Here is a 7,380-nt window from a genome sequence, read left to right as displayed (position 1 = left end):
TACAGATGTGGCTGGCCTTCTGAAGGGGGCGACCAAATCATTTGTTTTTTATTGAATTCAGTCCATTAGTATATTATTTTGGTAGCACATCACAACTGAGAAAAACACCTTAATGAATTAATAGATGCTAAAGGAGGTCATTCTTTCTTGTAAACTGTTCAGCTCTGTTTACTAGCACTGTAACTAGTAAGCAAGGGTGTCACTTTGTGTTGTAAAGTGGGCACATAAGGTCTCAGATTAGGGGTGTGATGATACATTTACACATAAGATGTGACGATGAACGAGAACAAGACAAAAATATAGTACTATTTAGATGAAACTATGATGGTGAAATATATGTGCTGGAGGTCTGAGTACTCCCCCAGAAGATTTTGAGCATTAAACTCGTAATTTCCTGCATTCTGGAAACATTTTCTGCTCCAATTTATGGTGGAAATGTCTGTTTTTTACGAGGGAAAACTATATTGCATGTTTTCTTATTGCAAATAAACCTTTCTCAAAGCATTTTCATTTCTTAGTTAACATTTCTTGGTGCTACTTTTCAGAATGTTTTTAAGAAATGCTTTCAAAAAGTGATGGGGACAAAATCAGCCATTTCAAAATGTGGTGGGGACATGTCAATGACACCTAAGCTTGTAGGTACCCAGCCTTTTAAGTTTAATACTTGCATATTGCAAACCAAAAGGAGAGAAAAGAATCAATCGGTTGTATTTGTTGAAATGTAAATAGTTTTATTCATTGCACATTTTCAGCCCCAGTGCCATCGTTCTTTAGTTTGGGTTTGCGGCACCTAAAAACATTTGACAGCTGAATCAGATTATTGTGAGTAAGTTTAGTTTTCAATAAATGCTAAAGTACTTGCCTTTACATCCAAAGGTGTCTTTGAGGATGAACTGATGAATGACAACCCATCTGTTAATGATCATTGTTCATTCATTGTAGACAACAACAATGAACTCCAAGATGAAGCTGTCCATAAATATATATATCTGCTTCTTTTCGTCCTCCTGTGAGTGATGACCACAGCATGCTCCCTCATCTTCAGTGCTTTAGGCCATAAAAGAAAAGACAACAACACAAATAGTTGTTACTGGTTAACTACAGTAAAGCCAACTTTGAAATGACTACCACACATAAAACGTGGTTTAATAGAATAATCACATTTAACAAAAGCAAACATTTTGGCTTAATAACTGTCGAGATTTGTCTGGTTGATAGTCTCCATTGATTACTGTAAATTAAGCCTGCATTTTACACAGCATAAATTAGCCTAGTGGCTAGCGGACTTTTCCTCTCCTCATAGCTTAACAAATTACATGTTGTTTTCGATCTTGCAAAACTTTTTTTTGTAAGATTTTGAATTTTCAAACACTTAGTTTCAACCTTTCAGAACTTTATTGTCAGTTTTGAATTAAGGCAAGATATTAATCCCATAAGAAGGAATATAATGAAAAACTATAGGCTTTGCTTGAAGAGACACAATAAAGTTTGTTACAAATTTAATAACAAACTGGATAAAACCATCAAGTTTATTAAAATAACTTCAGCACAGAGAAAGCAACACAAACATAAAATCGCGACAGTTTGGAAGGTTATTAAAACATTTATCAATACACCTGTTAAGCATAAACATGTAGAGCCCGATATTTTAATCTGCTCAGTTTCTCATCCACCACAGCTGTGTTGTGGTTTTACACAAGTACAGCGCTGATTCGGCTAATAGCTAATTGTTACAAACAAGCTAAAGTTAAAGATTCCTGTCTTTATTAACTGTTCAGCTTAGTTTACCCCGTACATTAAAATACTGCACATATAAACTCAGCTGCTGGCTGAACCAGCTCCTGTCTACCAGCAGCAGCAGCAGGAGAAGGAGAGACTGATAGAGACTGACTTCATCATTCTTTCCAAACTTCACTCTTGTTGATGTCAGGAATATGATTTATTTATCTGAAATTTTAGATTTGTTTCCAGTGAGTGTTTGAGAGTGTTTTTAACTTCATTTTATAGGTAAGGTAGGATGAGTGGGGAATTGTTTTCTCTCTTGCAACAACTGTATGTGAGACACCTGTGAGACAAATAGACTGATCTTATGTAGAGTTTCCACTCAGAAACTGATGAGGTTATGGCACCAGATGTTAAGATGTTCAAAATGCACGTTATTAACATTCTGTGCTGCATTTTCAGGAAAGATGGCCAGCTCCTTTCCAGTAACATCAGCTAACTTACATAAAGTGCACATATTTAGATTGTTTATTGTTATACTTTTCATAATGTGTTTTTGCTAGCTGTCGCCAGAGAGATGCCAGGAGAATTGGACTGGTGCCCAGAAGATCTCTTCTCCACTGTAAAAGCATTCTCAGGTAAATTTTATGTCCTGAGCAGATCCTGAGGATCAGTACTGGGGCACATTCGAGCAGATTTTAATCAGAATAGACAGAAATAACCCAGAAATCTGACCTTTTCTTACTGTACTCATGTTATTTTTTATCCACCTCAGCCTGCTGAGTGAAAAAAAAATGAAGATTGTGTGAATGTGAAAAATTATTTCGACACACTGGTGCAAGTGACCGACACCTGGTGTTGACAAAACATGGATAGTAACTAACTGTCAACAGACCTGTTGTCTCCCTGTTCTTTTCTTCCTCTTTTTTTTCCAGCAAAGAGCAGGATACCGAACACTCAACTAGTAGCTTCAGCAGATTGATATTTCTTGATTTCAAAGTCAAGAGTCACATTTTTTCATGATAAATATTCATTCATATCTTAAATTACTGAATGTTTATAAATTTTGCATTTTTCAATCCAGATCTTCAGTTTTGGGATGTATAGATGCTTGTGTAAAATAAGGTCTGTTGAATGTATTAGGCTAAAGCTGCATTATATCAGTGTGCCAGGTATATATTTATTCAAAATTTGAATAAAAAAGTATTGGATTGGACTTGCATTTGCAAAGAACTCTAGCTTGGACAAAAATATACAGTATATTTGGGACATCCCTAGTCTATAGGGAAAAACAATGAGCACAGTCTGCAGCAAAGTGTAAATATATATTGTTGGTATTTTAGCCTTTTTTCTTATGTTTCACTACAGCAAACGCAAGACATCAATGTGGAGCAGACTGTATGTCTCAGATGTCTACCAGCGCTGCTGCAAGGAGACGACACAGAGCAGTTCTACACCTGCAAGGTGGGCTGATGTACACTTAACATGGTCAAGCAATAGTAGGTTAAGCATTTAATGAAATATTTATCAAAACCAACATTACGACGCTGCCTGTTTTGGTTGTTTGATAAACTGATCAAGAACAATATTTTGATTAGTTGTTCGCTGTGCATGCAGAGCCTGCTTGTCATATTTCCACTGTGTCTGCGTCTTGTTACATAATACCAGTTAACATCTCTCTGTGTTTATCTCTGCAAAATGCTAAAATGGGTTGCCAAATATACTTCAGCAGCTGTCAATATTCCTGGGCGTCCCAAGTATATGTGGGGAACACTATTTAAATTTTGTAAATATTACACTGTAAACCTATTTTATTTTCTTCCAACTGTGTCATGAGTGATACTTTAGTGTCATCTAAATTGGATTGTGATGGTCCTGGTCAACTACCTCTGGTCTTCTATGAGGAGTTTGCAGATGTTCTTCCCATCTTCATGTTTGTTTCCTCTGGGTGCTCTAATTGGCTCCCACCTAACTTAAAAACATGTATGCTGAAATGGCTCTAATGTTTAGTTATTTACACTTTTTGGTAACGCTAAATAATATAGCCATTTCTGGTACTAAGGTGTGTGTGTGTGTGTGTGTGTGTGTGTGTGTGTGCGTGTGTGAGTGATTTAATAAAAGTTGTATTTGTAAATTATTGAGCACATTTACCAGGAGGGTGCAGTCCAAGGTCCTACCACAGCGCAAGTCACTGCTGACGGTAAAGATGGTGCCATTCCATCTCTGTGAAATCAAGGTCTTCCTCCAGGATCAGGTTGTCTTTCACTGGACTGATTGTTAGCCTGATGTAGTACTGCATTTGTATGGCTGTATGTCCTCCAGCCTGAGTACTCAAAAGGCTTGATTTATAATTTTGAGTTCATCCATAAAATCCTGCTAAATGGGGATAGAGAAAAACTGAAACTACTGTTGTCCTTAAAACATAAAGCCAAAACTGTAAACTACAAAAGTAGTGTAAGAAACTTTTCTTACACCACTTTTGTAGTATACAGTACAATTGCAGAAATGTTGAAATGTTGTTTTGTGGAGAAGTGTAAGAGGCACTTACACACGTCAATGCAGTGTCATTTTGGATTTTACAGTTTGCTAAATAAAAAAGATACACTTTAGACCATATTGTCTAGATGTTTTCTTACATAACCATGGATTTTGGATTTGGAGGTAGAGAAATCACGGGAGTTTGTATTAACAATACAGAGATGTGTACGTGATACCCAACATTTTAATGTTTGATATGTTTATTTTTATTTAGGGCAAGGTGCTTTTAAAAATGTCACTTTTTAAAAAAGTTAAGAAATGTAACTTTTTAAAAGCACTGAATCTGTTGTAGTGTTTGGAGAATATGGGTGAAAATGATTTGTACACTTTTACAGATTTTAGATTCCAAACAACCACCAACTGGTACAGTTGTCCTTTGTCTTTTGAAAAAAACATTAATAAACTTGATAACTTGTGTTACATATACTGGATATTCCCACCTAATATGACATAACTGACATAAATGACATGACATAATTTGATGTTATTAAAACACAAAATATTTTATCAATTGGTTGATGTGTTGAACTGACATAAATTTCCAGTCAGACAAGGTTCATGTGACAATTATTTTGTATCAGGAGTAACTTTTAAAGACTTTTTTTGCAAGCCGTTTTTTTACGTTGAGTAAGCAAATTGGGTTTTACAATGTACTGTATGTATGTATATGTGTATGAGTATACATACTCACACACATATACATACATACAACACTGAATTGAAATGCCACCATACCATGCAGCATGTAGGCCATATGAACATGAGGAAGGTGGGCCACATCTGGGCCAGAATTAAAATTGACTGTGGCCCAGATTTGGGCAAGTTCTGGTTTATTTAGTTTGTTCTTGGTTGACATGCGCATGTCAGATCTGACAAACAGGAGTGGACCGCCCAAGGGCCATCATTCCATGTATGTGGGCTGGCTGAAAGTGTCAGGTGTGGGCCGGATCCAGGCTGCAGCAATTTTGCTATCTGGGTGTGGTTTTGCTCTGAATTGGGCCTAATTGGCATGACCAACAGTTGCTAAAGTGAACCAGAGCAAGATTTAGCAAAAAAGGGGCACATTATACACATGCCTTGCAGAGCATTTCTGAATAGGCAAGTTGAGGCAACTGGCTTTAAATTGAGCATGTCGGCTGTTTTTCTACGACTGCTCCTCTGTTTTCCACCTTTGTTTGCAAACCACTAAATCACAATTAGCAGTCAAATAGCAGCACAAGTCTTACTGATGTCCGCCTGAGATCAAACGTCGGCATTAAATTTATCGCTCGGAAATAGCAGCCAGCGTGCAGCGGTGTGTTTACAGCGAACAGCTGATGGAGCTGCGCTAAATACTGGGTCCGGAGTTGTTGTTTTAAGTTTTCATCAGTCAGGATGTTTTTATAAGGACTAAAGTCGGTCTCCTCCTCTCCAAAACAAACGGACCAGCTGATTACAGCAGGTAACAAAGCTCTTTAAAAATTACGTTCCTCTGAGCTCAGGCAGACACAGATGTAAATGCTGCAGCTGATTTGCAGCTCTTTTCGGCATACCACTATCCAGCAATAAAGAGTTCTTAACCGGAAATTCTGGACTATTTGTGACTTGACGTGTCACTTCAGTGGTGATTTCCTGAAACCACTTGAGAAGCCACAGTCAGCTCATCTCTTTATTTCAATCTTTTTGTGTTTTATTCTATTTGTTTAATGTTCAGTAATAATGTTCCTCAGGAACAGTTTACATGACCTTGTATTATATGAAAAAATATATGTAACGTAACATAAGTGCTATAAAAATAAAACAATATGCAATTATTAGGCTCTACCAACTCAAAGTGAGTGCTGTAGGTTTTTGTAGTTCCAATATAGTTAAAAACTGTCTTAATTTATTTCCATGCATCCCCTGCTTTCATATAGGAGTAGTAGCTTGGCCTTTTGTTTGTTGAACTTTAAAACTGTAATATATGAGTTGCAAAACAGCCTAAGCAAATTAGATTTAGGCTAATCTAAATTTCAAACTTGCTTAATATGAATTGTCTTCAAATGGTGAATTTTGTGTTTTAGCAAGGGATCCTCCAACAAACAGCTTTGAACATTCTCACAACACAACAATGTGATTTTCATATTACATTGAAGAGAAATCTGACACACACACTGTTTACTTTTAACATAATAAGAATAATTCAAACATTATTAAATAGTAATTCACTTTTTGCATTTTATTCAAAGAGGTCAAATTATGCATCAGTCAGAGTTACATTTATCATCAATGTAATGTGTCTTGTTTTATGGTAATAAAAAGTTACAAAAAGTGGCATAAAGAAGTAAATATTTATCTTTAACTTCTTGTAAGATGAAGAGCTTTTTAAAACAGAATTATTGATGTAAACATTGTGAGTCAGACGGAGAAAATTATTTTTGGGAAATGCCTCCACTCTATATTTATATGTATTATTATTATTAGTATTCTTCTTCTTCTTCTTCTTCTTCTTATTATTATTATTATTATTATTATTATTATTATTATTATATACAAAGTAGTCCCTACCATTTAAGTACGATTTAAACCAGTTGAGTACTGTGCCAGAAAGTCCCACCCAGTTTGTTTGTCAGTTTGTGTCAGTATGGTAATATGTTGCGGTCAAAAGCAGCACTGAGATCCAAACAGACGTCACTGAATACTTTAGGTTCATTATGACATCTATAAAGAGAGACTTCTCATTTATAACTTAGAACTGAGAAATGCAAGGCGGTCTTTCTTCTCTGACATTATCACCAAAAACACTAATAATGCACGTGCCTTCTTTGCTGCTGTCGACAGGCTAACCAACCCTCCTGTGTTTGTAGCCTCTGACCTTCTATCCATTAGGGCCTGCAATGAATTTGCTCCTTCTTCACAGACAAAATTCAAACAATTAGACAAGGAATCAGTGTCTCATCACAGTAACAGGATATGTCTTGCCACTGTGTCCACTTAAAAGCAATTCATATAGCATGAGACAATTTGATTCTATTAACCATAAAAACCTGGAGGACATAATACAACATCTGAAATCCTCTTCATGTTGCCTTGATATTCTGCCAACAGGTTTTTTCAAAAATGTTTCTAAATGCATGGCCTCAGATCTACTATAAATTGTCA

This window comes from Micropterus dolomieu, linkage group LG02 (genome assembly GCF_021292245.1).
Source record: "Micropterus dolomieu isolate WLL.071019.BEF.003 ecotype Adirondacks linkage group LG02, ASM2129224v1, whole genome shotgun sequence".
Taxonomy (NCBI): domain Eukaryota; kingdom Metazoa; phylum Chordata; class Actinopteri; order Centrarchiformes; family Centrarchidae; genus Micropterus; species Micropterus dolomieu.
Note: the sequence above shows the minus strand (reverse complement) of the source record.